Here is a 21,182-nt window from a genome sequence, read left to right as displayed (position 1 = left end):
TTCAGCTCCTTAAGTACTTTTTCTAATTTTTCCATTGGAGACCCTGTTCACAGTCCAATGGTTGGCAACTAGCATCCTCCTCTGAATTTGTCAGGCTCTGGCAGAGCCTCTCAGGACACAGCTATATCAGGCTCCTGTCAGCATGAACTTCGTAGAATCCTTAATATTGTCTGTGTTTAGTGACTGTATAGGAGATGGATCCCCAGGTGTGATAGTCTCTGGATGGCCTTTCCTTCAGTCACTGCTCTACACTTTGTGTTCGTATTCCCTCCTGTGAATATTTTGTTCCCTGTTCTAAGGACTGACACATCCACTCTTTGGGCTACCTTTTTCCATGAACGTGGTCTATAAATTATATCTTAGATATTCTGAGCTTTGGGGCTAATGTCCACTTATCAGTGAGTATATATCATATGTGATTTTTGTAATTGGGTTACCTCACTCAGGATGAAGTTTTCTATTTCCATCTATTTGCCTAAGAATTTCATAAAGTCACTTTTTAACAGCTGAGTATTATTCCATTGTGTAAATGTACTACCTTTTCTGTATTCATTCCTCTGTTGAAGGACATCTGGGATCTTTCCAGCTTCTGGCTATTATAAATAAGACTGCTATGAACATAGTGGAGCACGTGTCCTTGTTTTATGTTGGAGCATCTTTTGGGTATATGCCCAGGAGTGGTATAGCTGGATCCAAAGGTAGTACCAGGTCCAATTTTCTGAGAAACTGCCAGACTGACTTCCAGAGTGGTAGTACCAGCTTGCATCCGACCAACAATGGAGGAGTGTTTTTCTTTCTCTACATCCTCACCACTATCTGCTGTCACCTGAGTTTTGATCTTAGCCCTTCCATTCCAACTGGTATGAGGTAGAATGTCATGGTAGTTTTGATTTGCATTTCCCTGATGACTAAAGATGTTGAACATTTCTTTAGGTTGTTCTCTGCTTTTCGAGATTCCTCAGTTGAGAATTCTATGTTTATCTCTGTACCCCATTTTTCAATAGGGTTATTTGATTTTCTGGAGTCTAACTTCTTGAGTTCTTTGTATATATTGGATATTAGGCCTCTATCGGATGCAGGATTGGTAAAGATTTTTTCCCAACCTGTTGGCTGCCATTTTGTTCTATTGACAGTGTCTTTTGCCTTTTAGAATCTTTGAAATTTTCTGAGGTCCTGCTTGTCTATTATTGATCGCAGAGCATAAGCACTGGTAATCTATTCAGGTAATTTTTTCTAGTGCCCATGTGTTCTAGTCTCTTCTCCATTCTTTCTTCTATTGGTTTGAGTATATCTGGTTTTATATGGAGGTCCTTGATCCACTTGGACTTGTGATTTGTACAAAGAGATAAAAATATATCAATTTGCATCCTTCAACATGCTGAACTTCAGTTGAACCAGCACCCTGTGTTGAAAATGTTTTGTCCACTAGATGGTTTTAGCTCCTTTGTCAAAGATCAAGTAACCAAAGGTGTATGAGTTCATTTCTGGGTCTTCAATTCTATTCAGTTGCCTACTGACCACTGCACTACTGACTGATAACTTGGTCAAGGAATAAAGAAAGAAAGAAATTAAAGATTTTTTATAATTTAATGAAAACAAAGAGAAAACATACCCAAACATATTGGATACAATGAAAGCAGTGCTAAGAGGAAAACTCTTGCCTCTTACTGACTCCAAAAAGAAACTGGAGAGAGCATACATTAGCATTGAGACCATACCTGAAAGCTCTAGAACAAAAAGAATCAAGATATGTCCAAGAGGAGTAGAAGACAGCAAATAATCAGTTAGGGCTGAAATCAACCAAGTAGAAACAAAAAGAGCTATACAAAGAATCAACAAAACCAGAAAGGAGCCAGTTATTTGAGAATATCAACAAGATAAATAAACCCTTAGTCAGACTAACCATAGGGCTCAGGGACAATATGCAAATCAACAAAATCAAAAATGAAAAGGGAGACCTACAACGGAAACTGAAGAAATTCAAAAAATCATTAGTTCCTACTACAAAAGCCCATATTAAAAAAAAAAAAACCTGGAAAATATGGATGAAATTGACACTTTCAATAATTCTCTCAAACATTCGTAATTTACATACAGAAGAACCCACCTGAATAAGGAAGAGTATGAAAAATATAAGTACAATTGGTTGCAGACACAAGACAAATAGCTACAGAATAAAGTTCAGGACAATGCAGGTTTGAGAGCAAATAGAACAAGTATTATACCAATAATTTCTGGAAAATATTTTGTGGATTTATCTTCCTGAGACGCTGTTCTATTGATTCAAAAATTGAAAACTACAACAAATGTCTTCTATTAACTTTCACAAAATTAATTTCATCGCCACCTTGAATAGGAATATAAAATCACACCTGTGTACTGCAGGCATACCGTAACATTAGAACAATAACATTAGTGTCTCTTGAAGTACAGAAGTGTTACTAAGAAAACCATCAACTCTCATAGGAGCTCTTTGTCTATTCTTATGAGTCTTAATTGTTTCTTCGGTCTGGTCAACTTCTTAACCATCTTCTTGTAGATTCAGAATTGTGGGAAATAGAATAAGTCAGTTACTGTCACTGACCACTGAGGAAAAAAAAATAAACAAATATTTCAAAAGTACCCTTGATCCATTCCAATAGCTTATGTTTCTTTTGTTAAGAGGAAATGATGGCATGCACTCATGCAGGACATAACTTACTTCAACCATGCTTACTATTTCAAACCCCAAGCATTTACATTTGTTGTGGATGGTTGCTCCCTAGGCCTATACTACTTTATACTACATCTGTTTCCATTTCCTCCTGTTACCTTTGTTCCACTAAATACTCAGCTACATTACATATAAAAGGCAAAATGACTCTACTTGGAGCTCTCATTCAAGGGAATTGTGTCTAAGAAAGAGGTGTTTAATTCAGCTAAAGTAGTTTTTCCTGCCTATTTTTGTACCCTCAGCCTCCTTTGTAGTCCGTCAGAGTGAATTCCATTGCAGTGTTGTGTTTATACACAAGTTGTCATAAAATGGAAATTTTTTGGTTAAACAATGGGGAGAAAATCTATGCTTATGCATCAATGTGTTCCTTTTGTGTATAGTCAAGACATTAAAGATCACTAAGGAAGATTCATTAGCATCTTCTTAGGGATATAATTACAAAGGTGTGCTCTAAGGTTCTAAGGAATGACAGGATCCGCTTTCAATTGAATAAATAGCACATTAATTTGTTGTAGAGCAAGAAAAACTCTTTGTTGTAATTAGATGAACATGGTAGCAGAAATAATTTTGTCATCAAATTGTACTAAGGAATTTCTAGGAATTTTAAAATACTGATGATTATTTTCCTAGAACACAGTTTCAGATAATTTTATGATCAACAACCAAATACAGCTAATAATATTTTAATTGATATAAGAAATATTTGTATAGAAGAGTCTAGAATAAATGAGAACTTAGAATGTATTTCTGACTCAGAATTTTTTGGTTGGCATCAGTTTTAGAAACACTGGCAATATCTGATACAAAGTAATAGGATATTCTTTAAGTTATTCAAGAAAGCTACTTAGTTGGAAATGACTATTATATCACAGAGCTTTAATAATAGACACTGTTGGAAACCATGGTGCAGGATAGTTATCTTAATTTGTTGAAGAGGTTAAAATTACTTAAATTATTGAACAAAAATTACTTTGGGAAACACTAGACTTCTTCTTATAGCAACAGTTTAAACTAATCTACCAAATGTAAAATCTAAATATGACTAGTACTGTGTTATAATTGACATTTACAGCAAGAACAGATATTTTCATGGGAAATTTTGGCATTGTTTAGGAAGTAGTAGGAAATTAAGAAATTTATTGAAGACATTTGGTCTCTGAATATTTCCAATATACCAACTATATTGAGTCATCTTTCCCATCAGTAAAAGCCATTCTATCTATATTATATGATTCTTAAAAATTGTCCAATGACTATGATAGTAGGTAGTCAACTAAGGAAGAGACGCCAAATTTTCTCATTTTTAAATTAGTAGCATTCATTTTGCATTCAGACTTGGATTCTACTTAGATCTATTTTAGAGTTTCCTGTGGAAATGTATAATATTCTTCCACATTGTACAATAGAATGGATTTACTAAGAAGATTCTCCCTGGAGAAGGCTTACTGATACATAGACCACAGTTTTAATACTTTCACACACACACTCAAACACATACACAAACACACACACACACACACACACACACAAAACACACACAAATATGATTGTTTATGCTTTCATGATCTACATATAAATAAAATGTTTAAAGTTGTGGAGACCATGACCAAAGACTCTAGATCACATGTACTAATTAGAGAATTTAAAAACATCTCATGGTTATTGGTCTAAATTTCTTCATATGTAAATAAAGATCAGAAATGTTGGTATTGAAATAAACCTATATTTCATGTTGGTGAAGATATTCTGATTTTACTGTGGTCAAAAAAAGAATTGCTTAAATATCAGAAGGATAGTTAGTAGAAGAGGTGGGATTGACACTAGGCCCTAGACTTTTGCTGGTAACTAACTAATAATCATTAAATGTTTAAGAATAAGTGATATTTTTTTAAAAAGTACTACACAACTTCAGCCCTTGGCACATGAGACCACACTGAGAATCCTACTCACTTCCTCAAACTTTTCCCAGCCTAAACCCACTGCCACCACCTGAAAAACACATATAGTATACCCCAGGTAATATCATCACTGTCATTGTGGTACTAACCCCTGCCACTTTGAGTCCACCTCTAGAATCATTTGAAACACCTCCATAATTATGGATATCTGAAGCAAGAACTATGTAACTATATAGAATGTTGATGCCTTTGCTCAGGAGCTATATTGCTTGCTATAGAGCATGGAGAGCAAGAAGTGGGGTGAGAATTGTGAGGGACAACACTAAAGGGCATCAATAAAGACTCTATGGAAAGAAACTACTGTAGAAGCTTCCTAAATATATACATGTACATATATGAAATGAGTTTAACATGCAATTTTTCCTCCTAAGTTTCAGTACATATTTGCAATCTAATTATGATCTACAATGTTATAATGGTAGAAATACGCAGAAGAATATTTACCTAATAGCAGGTAAATGACCATGGAAGAGTCTTTCAGTCTTCCTATAATGTCTGGCTGTGGAATTCTAACTTTGTTCACATCTGTTGCAGGAGGAAGCTGGTCTGATGATGGCTGACCAAGGCACCACCTCTATGGTTTGTGGATTTGTAGCTAGAATGTTCTTGCTATAACAGCTAATGTTCACATGGAAGTGAACATCCAGCCTATCTTTTGAGGTAGAGGATACTGAACTCAGAATGACTTTATCTGTTTCTAACCATTTGTATGCAAATTTCATGATGTCATGTTTTAAAGGCTGAGAAATATTTCATTGTATAAATGCACCCCATTTTCTTTATTCTTTTTAGAGATATCTAGGTTGCTTCCAGTTTCTGGCTATTATGAGTGTAGAACCAATGAACATGGTTGAGCAAGTGTCTCAGAATGGCATCCTTTGGGTAAATGTCCAAGAATAGTACAGATAATTCTTGAGGTAGATCTTTTCCTATCTTCATAAGGAATGACGACATTTATTTGATAGTGGCTATACCAGTTTCCCCTCCCAGCAGCAATCTATGAGTGTTCCTCGTATTCCATACTCTTGCCAGCATGAGCTGTCAACTGTGTAGTTTTTTTTATTCTTTCTGACAGTTGTACAATGGAATCTCAAAGTAGCTTTGGCACTCCCATGATAATTAAGGATGTTGAACATTTTTAAGTTTTCTGTATTTAGAATTTTTTGGCTTAGATCTTTCCCTCATTTAAATTTGATTTATTTTCATATTCAGTTTCTGAGTTCATTACATATTTTGGACATTAGTCCTCTATCAGATATGTAGTTTACAAAATGGTTTTCCATTCTGTAAACTGTTGCTTTTTCCAAAGTATTGTGTCTTTTGCTTTATAGAAGTTTTTCAGTTTCTTGAGGTCCCATTTATTAATTGTTCATTTTCATGTCTGTATTAATGGTGTTCTGTTCAAAGTTCTTTTATGAGGCCAACTCTTTTACTAGAGTTTAAAAGCTCTATACTTAAACTTTCAGTTGTGGCCTAGAGACTGGTTTTGTAGTTTGGTGAAGAATATGGCTGCTTTTTGCCCTTGTCCGAAGAGTCTGCTGAGGCTAAGGTGAAGAGACTCAGATTAATTGTATTGACAAAGGAAATCTCATATTAACAAAGGAAGTCTCAGAAATGCCCATCACAGACTTTCTTCTCTGGTTTTGAATAAGCATAGCAAGGTTAGAAAGGAAATCAGGAAGTGAAATGGACCTAAATCCTATATTCAAAGATATTAAATTGAATTAAAGGAATGGTGGCCTTGGGGAAAACTCCCACCCAGCTAAATTTAGCTTCAGACCTGGTAGAACAAGCCTTTAACCCCAGGAGGCAAAGGCAAGCAGATCCCTAAATTCAAGGCCAGCCTAGGACAGAGCAAGTTGTAGGTGAAGAAAAGCTTAAATCCAGGCATGGCATTACACACCTATAATCCCAGGAGACAGGCATGCATATCTCTGAGTTCAAGGTCAGTCTATGGGGCAAGATCCAAGACAGACAAGCTTAGGTTGGAAAACAGGAAGGTAGTCATAGTGTTACAGAACAAGGTGACTATGTTCCAGCTCCTGCAAGCAATAGAATTCTACAGCTTCAGTCATGTGTCTCTGGCTTTATGGTCAAGAGGAGAAAAGGGACTACTGGGACAATTGATGCCGGTTAGCTGGAGCTAAACAAATAGTGGTGATTTAGAAGAGAACTTCAGTGCTGAAGAGATGGCTCAGGGGTTAAGAGCACTGACTACTCTTCCAGAGGTCCTGAGTTCAATTCCCAGCAACCACATGGTAGCTTGCAACCATCTGTAACAGGGACCCAATACTCTGTCCTAGTGTTTCTGAAGAGAGCTATAATGTACTCATAAAAAGAAGACCATCATGACTGAGATGGGAAGTGTTTTCTGAGAACACAAAGGAGCTGTGTTCCAGAGATAGCCAAAGTTGTATCTCGTGCTGCAGCTGTATTTAGTAATGTGAAAGAGTCACCCAGGTGCTACTGGTTTTGAAGGGATGAAGGGGTCATGAGCAGCAGCTGAACCTTGGCACTGTGAGAGGCCATGAAAGGTCATTGGTGAAGGTACAGCCTCAGGTGCAGTTGATGGCCCAGGACTGAACAGGTCATTCAAAGGAGACTTGGCACTATGAAGAGAGCCTATGAGAGGCTTTTGGTAAGGCTTAATTGGTAAGGCCTAGTTGCAGTGGAAGTCCCCAGTGTTTTGGAGATGCCAGTACCATGGGATGATCACCAAGTACAGTAGTGGCAGTAGAACATATCAACCTGAGCTTAGAGTGCTATAGAGGGCAGAGCTGGAGAAATGAAACCAGCCCTTTGAAGGAGTCCAGAAGATCATGTGTGGATCCCAGGGACTAAAACAAGAGCTATAAAATAGAAGTTGCCTTGGAGACATCAAGATGTTTGAGATGCCAGTGGTGTGGGCTTTCTGCTGGGGAAAGCTGCTACCAGGGAGTGGGACCAGCCCAGGAGAAAGAAGTTGCAGTCAACAAAATGAAAAAGGGAGTGGGCGATCTGAAGACCACTTTGACAGACACAGAGATGCAAAGTTTCGAGTTTGCCCAGCTGGTTTCTTGTCTTGTTTGGGGATTACAGTTAAATAATTGAAAGAATTTCAGAAGAGACTTTGAAATTTGAACATTGTTGAGACTGCAACTTTGAAGTTAGACTAAATGTATTTTGCATTATGCTATGTTTAGGTATGGCCTCTCACAGACTTGTCTTAACAAGCCTCTGGGCACCAGGGAGTAGAATGTGATAGTTTGTAAATGCAAGGCTCAGGGAGTGGCACTGTTAGGAGGTGTGGCCTTGTTGGAGTAGGTGTGGCACCTAGCTGCCTGGGAGTCAGTATTCTGCTGGTAGGCTCCAGATGAAGATGTAGAATTCTTGGCTTCTCCTTCACCATGCCTGTCTGAATGCTGCCATGTTCCCATCTTGATGATAATGGACTGAACCTCAAAACATGTAAGCCAACACCAATTAAATGTTGTCTTTTTAATAGTTGCTTGTAGGGGAATATCAGGGGTAGGTGGGAAGGAGTGGGTCGGTGGGTGAGGGAGCACCCTCATAGAAGTAGGAAGATGAAGGGGAATGGGGTGGGGGTTTCTGGAGGGGAAACTAGGAAAGGGGATAACATAAATAAAATGATAAATAAAAAGTATCCAATAAAAGAAAAAAGGGGAAAAAAGAAAAAACCTCTTTACTTTCTCTTTTATCTATTCAGTGCATATTATTTTATAAGGAGATCTATGATCTATATGGGGTTGAGTTTTGTGAAGGATACAAATATAGATCTACTTAGATTCTACTACATGTAACCATGTGGTTTGACCAGCACTATTTGTTGAAGATGATTTCTCTTCCCACTGTGTATGTCTGGCTTTTTAAATTAAATCAAGGTAGGTGTGTATGTGTGTGTGTGTGTGTGTGTGTGTGTGTGTGTGTGTGTGTGTGTGCCTGTATTTAAATCTGAGGAACTTCATTTCCATTCCATTGATTTATTGTTTGTTTTTATTTTGCTTTTGTTCTAATACTTTGCTATTTTATTGCTTTATCTTTGATGCACAACTTGAAATTGAGAATGGTGAGGCCTCCAACAGTTCTTTTACTTTATTTTCTTTTTAATTTTTTATTAGATATTTTTCTTTACTTACATTTCAAATGTTATTCCCTTCCGGTTTCCTGTCCATAAGTCCCCATTCCCTCCCCTCCCCTTCCCCCATACGGGTATTCCCCCTATACATCCTCCTTATTGCCCTCCCAATTATTTCCCTGAACTGGGGGTTCAATCTTGGCAAGGCTAAGGGCTTTCCCTTCCACTGGTGCCCCAATAAGGCTATTCTCTGCTACATATGCTGTTGGAGCCCTGGGTCAGTCCATGTACAGTCTTTTGGCAGTGGTTTAGTCCCTGGAAGCTCTGGTTGGTTGGCATTGTTGTTTTTATGGGGTTGGAAGCTCCTTCAACTCTTTCAATACTTCCTCTAATTCCCCCCAAGGGGGTCCTGTTCTCAGTTCGGTGGTTTGTTGCTAGCATTGACCTCTGTATCAGACATGCTGTGGATGTGTTTCTCACGAGAGATCTATATCTGGTCCCTTTCAGTATGCATTTTCTGGCTTCATCAATCTTACCCAGTTTTGGTGTCTGTATATATATATGGGCCACATGTGGGGCAGGCTCTGAATGGCTGTTCCTTGAGTTGCTGTTCTAAACTTTTCTTCCATATCCCCTCCTATGGATATTTTTCCCCCTTTAAAAAGGAATGGGAGCATTCACATTTTGGTCATCCTTCTTCTTGAGCTTCCTGTGGTCTGTGGATTGCATCTTGGGTAATTCGAGCTTTTTGGCTAATATCCATTTATCAGTGAGTGCATACCAAGTGTGTTTTTCTGTGATTGAGTAACCTCACTCAGGATGTTATTTTCTAGTTCATTCCATTTGCCTATGAATTTCATGAAGTCATTGTTTTTGATAGTTGAGTAGTACTCCATTGTGTAGATGTACCAAATTTTTTGAATCTGAAAGGAAAATTATACAGATTTAAGGTTTAAAAATATAAAATTAAAAGAATAAGTTTCAAAATTCACAGATTCAGGGCTAAACACTGAAAAACAAGCCCAGGCAAGTCCAGGCATGACGGAGGCCACCCTACCACAAGGACTAACAGACCATAAAGATAAAGAAAAGGAATACAGGAATCATCCCAAGCTATCAGGACTGACTCATAAACCATTTGCCAGGAGGTCACCTCCTCCAGCTTACTAAGAGTCACACTTTCACCTGGTGTCCTTCAAACCCTGATAAGCCCCTGGCTTCTAAAAACCCGAACGCCCCAGTCAGCACGGACTCTTCTGCCGTGTTGTGATCTCACTGCTAAGTTTTAATGAGCCAATCACAGCCACGCCAGAAATTAGTCGCCGCTGTTTGAAACAGCCAATTGTGTGAAACTGCGCCAAACCCCCTAGCCTTCCCTATATAAACCCCTGACTTTTGAGTTTCGGGGTCGACACCTCTGTCTCCTGCGCGGGATACATGTCAGCCCGGAGATCTCTATAATAGATCTCCGAAATAAACCTCACCTTTGCTTATTACATCCAAAATGGTCTCTCTGTGTCTGGGGTCCGCGATTTCCCAAGACTTAAATAAGGGTCTCTCTCTGCGTGGCATCTTTCAAATCCATTTCTCAGTTGAAGGCATCTGGGTTCTTTCCAGCTTCTGGCTATTATAAATAAGGCTTCTATGAACATAGTGGAGCATGTGTCTTTGTTGTATGTTGGAACATCTCATTAGGACAAAATGGCAGCAACAGATTGGGAAAAGGTCTTTATCAATCCTACATCTGATAGAGGGTTAATATCCAAAATATACAAAGAACTCAAGAAGTTAGACTCCAGAGAGCCAAATAACCCTATTAAAAATGGGGTACACAGAGCTAAGCAAAACATTATCAGCTGAGGATTATCGAATGGCCAAAAAGCACCTAAAGGAATGTTCAACATTCTTAGTCATCAGGGAAATGTAAATCAAAACAACCCTGAGATTCCACCTCACACCAGTCAGCATGGATAAGATAAAAAACTCAGGTGACAGCAGGTGCTGGTGAGGATGTGGAGAAAGAGGAACACTTCTCCATTGTTGGTGGGATTGCAAAGTGGTACAACCACTCTGGAAATCAGTCTGGAGGTTCTTCAGAAAATTGGACATTCTACTACCTGAGGACCCAGCTATACCACTCCTGGGCATATACCCAAAAGTTCTTTTATTCTTGGGAATTGTTTTAGTCATCCTAAATTTTTATGTTTCCCTATAAAGCTGAAAAATATTCTTGCAAGTTCTGTGAAGAATCATATTAGAATTTGGATGGGATTACATGGCATCTATAGATTGCTTTTCGGTAGCATGGTGATTTTTTTTTTAAATTTCATTAATCCTATGAAGTCCTAAAAATGGAAGATCTTTCCATCTTCTACTATCTTCTTCAATTTCTTTATTGACTTGAACATTTTGTTATACGAGTCTTTCACTTTCTTTGTGGCAGCAACACCAAAATCTTTTACATTATTTGATTCTACTGAGTAAAGTATTTCTGATTTCTTTCTCATTCTTTCTGTCATTTGTATATAGGAAAACTACTGATTTTTGTGAGATAATTTTTAGCTAATTTGCTCTAAATTTTTATATGCTATAGTTGTTTCCTGGTGGATTTTTTGGTGGGATCACATATCTGCTCTAGGACTTTCCTGGTGGATTTTTTTTGAAGGAGTCACATATCTATATTATATCATCAGCAAATAAAGATAATCTGACTTCTTCCTTCCTAATGTTTATCCAGTCGGTCTCCTTATTTCTCAAGTTAAAACTTTAAGTACTATATTGAATAAGTATAGTATATATAGAGAGTGAACAATCTTTTCTTGTCTTGGTAATAGTTAAATTGCTTTGGGTTTCTGGACATTGAAGTTGATATTGTTTACAGGATTGCTGTAAACTGCCTTTTTCTTAAGTTGAAGTATGTCCCTTGTATTCTTAATCTCTCCCAAAATTTTATCACGAAGGGGTACTGGGTATAGTTAAAGCACTTTTTTGCGTATAGTAAGATGATTATGGTTGTTTTTTTTTTTTTTTTTTTAGTTTGTTTAAATAGTGGATTAATTTGTCAATGTGTGTATAGTGACTCCTCCCTGAATTTCTGGGATTAACACTACTCGATCACGGTAGATGGTCTTTTTTATTTTTTCTACTATGTTAGTAAATATTTTTAAATCTGTGTTCCCAAGGGAAATTTGTCTATAACCTTTTAAATTTGTTCAGTGTTTATGTAGTGTATCAGGGTAATTGTGGATGCACAGAATGAATTGGGAAATATTTTTGTGTTACTATATGTGAACCAATTTGAGGAGTATTGGAATTAACCCTTCTTTGGAAGTACCATAGAAATCTGCACCAAAACCAACTGGCCCTGGGATCATTTTGGCTAGAAGAGTTTTCAGGACTAGGTCTGTTTCACTTGAGGCTATAGGTCTGAATAAATTACATCTTTAATCTTGGTTTACTTTTGGCAAATGGTACCCTATCAGGAAAATGTTCATTTCTTTTATCTTTTCCAATGTTGTGAAACATTGGTTTTTATATTTTGTCTTTATGATTCTCTATATTTTCTAGGAGTCTGTTGTTTTCTCTCTCTTTATTTCTAATGTTGTTAATTTGGATATTCTCTCTCTGTCTTTTTGGATAAGGCTTTGCTGATGTCGATTTTTTTCCCCCAACAACCAACTCTTTGTTTCCTTTAATTTTTTATTGTTCTCTCTGCTTCTATTTTATAGATTTCAGCATGGGTTTAATTATTCCTTGCTGTCTACTGATTTTGAGTGTAATTTTGTTTTTTATTCCTAGAGCTTTAAGGTATACTATTCAGTTGCTACTATGTGGTTTCATCAGTTTTTTAAATGTAGACACTTAGTACTGTGAACTTGCCTCCTTTATTTACTTTCACTTTGTCTCATAATTTGGGATATGGTGTGTATTTATTTTATTTACTTTCATTCAATTCTAGAAAGTTTGCAATTTCTTATTTCTTTCTTGACCCATTTTTTTCAGTAAAGAGTTACTCAGTTTCTATGAGTTTTTAAGCTTATTTCTGTTGATAATATTTAGCTTTAATTTGTGGTGGCCTGAAAGGATGCAGAAAGTTATTTCATTTTTTTATTAGATATGCTTATGTCTGTGTATGTGGTCAATTACGGAGAAAGTTCCATGGGTTGCAGAGAAGAATAGATATATTTTTTCTTTTAAGTGAGATATTCTGTAAATATATGTTAGATCCATTTAGTATGTAATATCTCTTAGCTCCAGAATTTCTGTTTAATTTTTGTCTATATGACCTGTGGATTAGTGAGGGTAAGATATTGAGATTTTCCACTGTCAGTGTGTGAGGGCAACTATATTATTTAAGCTTTAGTAGTGTTTCCTCTACAAACTTTGTTGCCCTTGTATTTGGGGATAGGTAATAATAGCTCAATTGTCCTCCTGAATTTTTCCGTTGATGAGTGTGTAGTGTCCTTTCCTATCTCTTCTGAATTTTTTTAATTTCAAATGTATTTTGAGTATTAATAGGACTGTGACAACATTTCTTAGATACATTTGTTGAGAATACTTTTTTCTACCCTTTGCCCCTGAGATGATCCCTGTCATCAAAGTTGTGTTATTTGAATGCAGAAGAATGATGGATCCTGTTTTCTCTTAGTCCCTGTTTTTATATTGAGGAGTACTCAGAGATATTAATGACCAATAATCAAGAATTGTTAATTCCGTTTAATTTGCCACTTTTTCAATCATGGTGGTATTGGTGGTTTTTGCCTGTGTGTATGTGTGTGTGTGTGTGTGTGTGTGTGTGTGTGTGTGTGTGTGTGTTACTTTGGTACATTTTAAATACTTTGGTTATTTATTTAGTTAAATATTTAGGATGACCTAAACTCTTTGGATTGGAGTGCACCTTTTAGCATTTCTGGTAAGTCCAGATTTGTTGAAAATATTGGACATCTTTTATTTTTCTGCCTATAGAAATTGAAAGTTTTGATGGGTAGTTTCTGCTGGCACTTGTAGTTTCTTGGAGTCTGACAAACATCTGTCATGCTTTTAGCCTCTTGATTGAGAAGGAAGGTAACACCTGTACATGCTACTTGGCATTTTTCCTATGAATTTTTCTTATTCTTTCTTCATTTGTATGTTTAATATTTTGACTATTGTGTGCTGTGTGGCCTTCTTTTAAGGCTCAGTTTATTTGGTTTTCTATGTGCATTGTACACTTAATAGGCATCTTCATCTTTATGCTAGGGAAGGTTTTTCCTAGGATTTTTTTCTGTGCCTTGATCCATATTTTTTCTCATTCTATTCTATTTTTGTTAGATTTAGTTTTTACATATGTTTTGGAGTTCCTGGATATTTTGTGACAGGAATTTTTAGGTTAAATATTATGACTTCAGTGCATGAGAGTCTTTCTTGTGATCTCTTGTGTTCAATTGTAAGCTTGCCTCTAAGGTTCCTGTTTACATCAGTATTTTTTTTCTCATTTTCAGATTTCCTTTAGTTTGAGCTTTCTTTATTGATTCTATTTTCTTTCAATACTTGTGCTTTCATAGATTTGCTTTAGGGATTTGTGGCTTTCCTCTTTAAAGACCTGTATCATATTCATGAAGGCTTCTTAAGGGACATTTTTCTATGATTCGGCTATTTTGGAATATTCAGGGCCTGTCTGTGACTTCAGGATCTAGAGACATATTGTCCTGGTTGTTATTAATTATGTTTTTAAACTGGCCTCTTGGCATCTTGGATTGGGAATATTGTAACTCTAGGTACTTGTGTATGTTCTAGTCTTTGCTGGGTGGATATTTTGCTCGTTTTTCTGTTTCTTTTCTTGTTCTTAGGAAAGTGTTTTTGATTTGTTGCTAAGTCATGTGAGGTCCAGATTGATGTGAGGACTAGGGGAAAGTTCCACGTGAAATAAGTTTCTGGAACTAGAATCTAAGACTTAAGAATGAGGAGGAGCTGGGATGGAGAGGGGCACTTTACAAAAGTGAGGAAAGCAAGATCTGCTTAGTTATTTCTTTGGGCAGACAGGCTCTGAGTGAGGAGAGGTTGTAACAGAATGTGTGTTAAAGAGCTAGGGAAGACTGCAGGACTGTACTTGAAGGAATGGATGCAGAAGTGGATATCTGTAGTTAGCTGCCTTGCTTTCCTCCTAAATGTGGTGAGTGCTTGAACCTGAGAGCTGGGACAAAACAACGAGCAGGGGAAGGAACATTATAGGGTGAGATTTGTGATCCACTGGGGATGTGCTCAGATTTGGAAGGAATTCTGCTACCCAGCTGAGGATCAGCCTGGGGAATTGGACCTGGAGGGAGACAGGAAGTATTGAAGATACACAGTCAGGCTGCCTACTGCTCTGAAGGAGAAGTCTGTGCGTTACCAGAGAGTGTATTATATGCTGGAGTTGGGGTCTGGGATAAAGCAATTAGTATTAGGGTGTTATTAGGCAGATCTATGGGATCTACTGGGACCGAAGGGAGGCTAGAGGAAGTGTTCTGTTGCAGATTCTGGCATGAGACTGAGAGATTGGATTTGAAGAACCAGAGGAGAAGGAGAAGGTATGCAGTTAGCTCTTCAGCTTCCATGACTTCAGTAAACAGTAAATTTTCAGAGAGCTTAGGATAACTCAAGAATGTGGGGAAGGAAGTTAGGAGATTAAGATCTGTGTAATCCATTGGAGATGTGGCTAGAGAGAAGGGTATGGGCTAATATCTACTTGTCAGTGAGTGCATACCATGTGTGATTTTGTGATTGGGTTACCTCACTCGGGATATTTTCTAGTTCCATCCATTTGCCTATACATTTTCTGCATTTTCAACAAATGTTGCTAGTCCAACTGGTAGGTAGCGTATAGAAGGATGTAAATTGATCCATCCTGATCACCCTGTATAAAACTTTAACTCTCATTCTTAATTGATGAATGATGGGCAGGGGATATCTTTGGGGAATGAGAATTCTTTTCTTTTTTTTTTGGTTCTTTTTTTCAGAGCTGGGGACCGAACCAAGGGCTTTGGAGAATTATTTTCTTAAGGATATGCCACTTGCAGGTTATTCATACTCCAAGAAATATCCCAAAACCCAGGAGTTTATGGGAAGCATGAATTTAACTCAGAAGACAATTTAAAATAAAAACTTAATTATTGAACAAATACAAAAAATACAGAACCCACAGAGAGATATTCTGCATAGTAAAAGACCTGAGACAAACTGAGATGTTTCTATCAAATCCCTCCCCGCAAAGTTCAAGAAAGCCCACCGAAGAGGAGGCAGAAGTTTAAGAGCCCAAATGCATTAAGGACAGGAAGAAAACAGGGATTTATAAATACAGCAGGATGACCACGCAGAAGAACTCTCCCTACTAAGGCTGCATGCACTGACCTTGAATGGATCTGTACCAGATGGCAGCATAAAGCTGAAAGGAGAAGTAGACACATGCTCATCACTATCCCAGTGGCTATCTCCAGCTGATAACCACTTCCAAATAGAAATTCAGCTTTCTCCAAATAAGTATGATTCCAAACTAGTCTTTTAAAAATTTATTTATTTTTATATTCCAGATTTTATTCTCCTCCTTGTTGACCCTGTAACACTATGGTACCACATCCCATACACCCTCCCCACAGCCCACCCTGTCCCTGTCTCCGTGAGGGTGTCCTCACTCCACCCACGCCACCTATAAACTTCCTGGAGCCTCCAATCTCTTGAGAGTTAAGTCCATCTTCTCTGACTGAACTCAGACCCCGAAGTCCTCTGCTGTGTATGTGTTGGAAGCCTCATCTCAGCTGGTATGTGCTGCCTGGTGGGTGGTCCAGTGTCTGAGAGATCTCAGGGGTCAAGGTTAATTGAGACTGCTGGTCTTACTACAGGGCTGTCCTCATTCTCAGTTTCCTCTGGCTTTTCCCTAATTCATCGGAGGGGTCAGCAGCTTATATTAATTGTTTGAATGCACATATAAGCATCAGACTCTTTCAAGCTGCTTGTTGGGTCTTTTAGAGGGCACTCATGATTGGCCCTATTGTGTGAGCAGACCATATATATATATATTTATGAATAAGAGTAAATAAAAAGTATCCAACTAAGACCTGTTGGTCATGTCATGTCACTATTACATTGTTAGCATCGCCATGTGTGCTATTCAGTGTTGTGGTTGGTTGTTTCCCAACTTTAGAAGCCTTAGTACATTCTGATTCTATGAACTAATCCCATGTGGGAAGGCTTTCAAGTCAGTCCCAGCTCATGGAACACTGGGAGCTATATTTGTATCGGAAGCTCATGGTGTCTTCAACAACACTGCATCCACCATGGGTGATCAAAAAGGGATGATAATGGCAATAGCCTGACATATTTTGAGGGTCTCTTGGAGAATTCTAATTCAAAAGGGGCGGGGCCTACTAATGCCTGGGTTGAGGGTTTATAGTAGACTGGTCTTGGGCTCTTACATGGAGGACTATCAACCTCCTCAAGAAAATCTCATTCAAATTTTTTAATGTATTTTTATATATTGACAAATGTGTATTGCAGATATTTAATTAGTTTAAAAGTCCATATGACTTTTTCAGGCATCTTTACAGTAATTTTAGTTTCCTCATTCCATCCACAGTATTTATCTTCCTTCCCTGAAAACATCCATCTTTCACATTTTTTCCATCACACCAGATCTCTTCTACCATATTACTCTCTGCTCTATTGCTTCCCTACATCCACTCTTGAAATGGTCTCCTTCTATTTCCTAGATTTCTGCAGATACTATAGAATACGTGCTGACATCTGAAGTTTTGGAACAAGAACATTTGATGAGAGAGGAAATGGAACATTTTTCATTTGGGGAGTCTGAGTTATAAATAAATGCTTTTTTACTGGTTCCATCTATTTATCTTCAATAAAGGGGAAGAGGAAATGGGTAACTATATTTTAATCTCAATAAAAATAATGAAAAATAAGATATGAAGATGGAAAATGGAAAGATATATGGAGGATGGATCTGGGAGAAGTTACAAAGGAAGAAAGTCTAAATATTATGAAAATGCATGATATAATATTCTCAAAAATTTAGTATATATATATATATATATATATATATATACACATATGCAGTAAATGTTTTGAACCCCATTTTGTTTTAAAATCCATGTTAGAAAAACTACTATCAAAAGGAGTAAGAAAAAGACACTCATGAGCACCATTGGTAACAAAATATATTTAATACAACCATTTAGAATATTAGTTTTGGAATTGCTCCAAAAATGTACTTCGGCTTATATACAAGGTTAATGAAATCAGTATTTCAAAAAGATATCTGCATTTTTATTTTCTTCATAATTATGATATGGATGGAATCAATGAAATGTCGATAAACAGATGCATAAAGAAAATGTGGATTTCATGTTTCATGAACTTTGTAAATATATGCAATTAAATGTAATAGTTTAAAGTAGTAATGACTAATACATTTCATAAAATTAAAAAAAAAGGGTATGTGGCATGCATACTCACTGGAATACTAATTAGCTTTTACAAAGGAGGTTCCACTTGAGACAACATGGATCACCCTTGAAGATAGTACATTAAATGAAGTAATTCAGAAAATGAAAAAAAATTTGCATTATTCCACTGTATATGGAATTCTGAAAACTTTAACTCATAGGATCTCTAGAGCTATTTGCTAAGATTATGCTATACAGGTAAATAAATGCATATATAAAATTTTGTAAGATAAAGAAAAAATTCAGAAATCTAATATAAACCAGAATTATTATCTTCAATGACCAATGAGATACATATTAAATATTAGTAATTTATTTTAAGTAGTCTTACTATGAAAATTCTACACACTTAACTTGTTATTCTTTTTTTTTTTCTTTTCTTTTTTTTTCGGAGCTGGGGACCAAACCCAGGGCCTTGCGTTTGCTAGGCAAGCGCTCTACCACTGAGCTAAATCCCCAACCCCTCTACACACTTAAAAAACCCTATATCTTAGACTAATTTTCCAATTTCACAATCTGAAAATAGCCCAAAATATTACATTGTATATGCAAAACCTGTTTGATATCTAGTATCCATTTTAATTCACTAGCAAAGATCAAATAAAAAACTATATTCATCTAAATATATACAAAGTTATGTACATATTTATATATAATAGTTATATGTTTACATGTTATTTCTATTATACACATCCATTTTTATATTTATAATTATATATTTATATTACGGTAATAGTTATATATTTAAGAACTACGTATTTCATATTCATATTTACATGCATATGATAATACATGTTTGGAGCTCAAAAGACGTTTCTTAAATTAATAATATTGTCTAATATATCTAGCATTTTTCTTAACATTGACACACTTGCAATTGTTAGGTTGCTAAAAAAATGTTTCAAATTACTTTCTGACTAAAGATACAAATAGCAATGATGGTTTGAACTTTTCCCATAGTTTATTGTATGACAACAAGAAGGTAAATTAAAACTATCTTAATATTTATTGATTATATTTTTGCTGCATATATTCTATGTTTTAAATTCCATTTTATTACCCTATAGTGTGTGACGCTCACTCGGCAAGGTTCACAGTACACTGGAGGGCCATTTACATTACAACTTCTTTGCCTCGTGAGTTCTTTTGTCCAGGATGTTTTAATTTGATTTTGATTTGAAACTGATGTAAAATTGAATTCTCTTTATGAATATTCGAACTCAATATCACTCTCAATACTCTTTGGTTTCCAATATTTGGAATTAGGTTTCTTTCTTTTATTGAGTTGTTTCAGACACCCAATATTTTATTTTTATTATTTTATTTATATATAATAATAATAATAATAATAATTGTTATTATACTAATAGAAGGGGTGTTAACAAGGGGAACCTTCTTAGACAACTGTCTTCTTTACTTATAATAATCTCAAAAATTTATAGGCTAAAAATTATAATCGCCATTCTCAAAGTGCCTCTAAAATAGTTTTTGAAGACAACACATTTCATTGATCATATGCATCATATGCGGCTATACCTGGAGAAATTTTGCTTGCATGGCAACTCTAAGTCAGTGTTCCTGTTTTTCTTCCCACGGCTCTCAATTTCATGAGTGGTGTCTTTTGTGTGGCTCTCTAAACAGTTGACTCCCTTTACATTATTCTCCATTGTCCCCGGAAATACCCACATGACCAAAATTACTGCACTCAGTATGTCACTCAAGTCACCAGAGCAGAATGAACACGGATGATGTCATTGGCATCACCACCACCACCCACCATCTTAATTCCAAAGGATACTACAAAATGGAGCTTCTCTGTGTGTCCAGGAAGAGCACATTTAACACAGAAGTGACTGAATAACTATTTTGTTTCAAGGAATGATCTGAGAACTTGCCTGGAGTGGGGAAGTGTGCAGGCTGAGTCACTGTGTAATGTTAGGTCATTGTTCAGGCTTCTTTGCCCCTGCAGTTCACAGGTATTGAAACTTTATTACCACTGGTTCCTTCCTATTTTTGCAACATCAGCCATTTCCAAAGGACCACTAGCTCTCTTTGCAGACTAACTTAACCCTTATTTTTGCTAAGCCATGGTGCATTTAAACTGTTTTCATAACCATGCCTTGTTAATTAGACAGAAAACTTAATGGTTTTTAGGAAGCAGAAGAGGTAACACCCTTGAGAGAAATTTGGTCTGCTGAGGCCCATAAAAAAGTATTCTCGGCAAAGACTCTCCAAAACGCTATGCCTTCTTCCCATGGAGTTAAAACCTGCCATCAACATTAAGAGGTGGTCTGCCAAAGAAGATATCATTTGACCAACAGCTTGTCATAGTTGTCCCTGTGGTTCAGAAATTCTGCGTGAATTAAGAGACACTATATGGCAGCTGTGTCACAACACACGTGCAATACATCATTATTTCCCTTCTCTTCTCGCATCTTGTTCAAATATTTTCTCTTCATTCGAATGCTTCCACTATGTTCTGCTTTGAAACCCCATTCAAGCCCTAGATTATTAGCTTCACTGGCGTGCAAGCAATGGATTTGTAGTCTCTGAAGTTTTAAAGACAAGGAGAAGAGGGACAATACATAAAAAATAATATTTTCCATATCTTCATAATTTTTGGGTAGAAAAAAGTCTTTAAAACATCTTTCTTTGTATTCCCCAAAGAGATTTACCTCTCTGACTTTATTTTTTGGCTGTTATTTCTGGGAGGGTAACAAGCACTGAAAATATACTCCCAATGTGGCTTATTAGGTAATGAATTACTTCCTGAGATTAATATCATATGCAATGCCTCAGACAGGTGAGAAGCCTAATTGCTTTTCATGCTTGCTCCATACCAGTCAGGAAACAAAGAGTCAGGTATCTAATAAAATAAGTTTTCTCTCTTAATTATATATTTCTTAGCTTAAGCATTTCAAACAATGAACAATCTTTCTCTTCTGCAATATGGCCAATCAACT

The sequence above is a fragment of the Rattus rattus genome, chromosome 12 (genome assembly GCF_011064425.1).
Source record: "Rattus rattus isolate New Zealand chromosome 12, Rrattus_CSIRO_v1, whole genome shotgun sequence".
In the NCBI taxonomy this organism is placed as follows: Eukaryota; Metazoa; Chordata; class Mammalia; order Rodentia; family Muridae; genus Rattus; species Rattus rattus.
Note: the sequence above shows the minus strand (reverse complement) of the source record.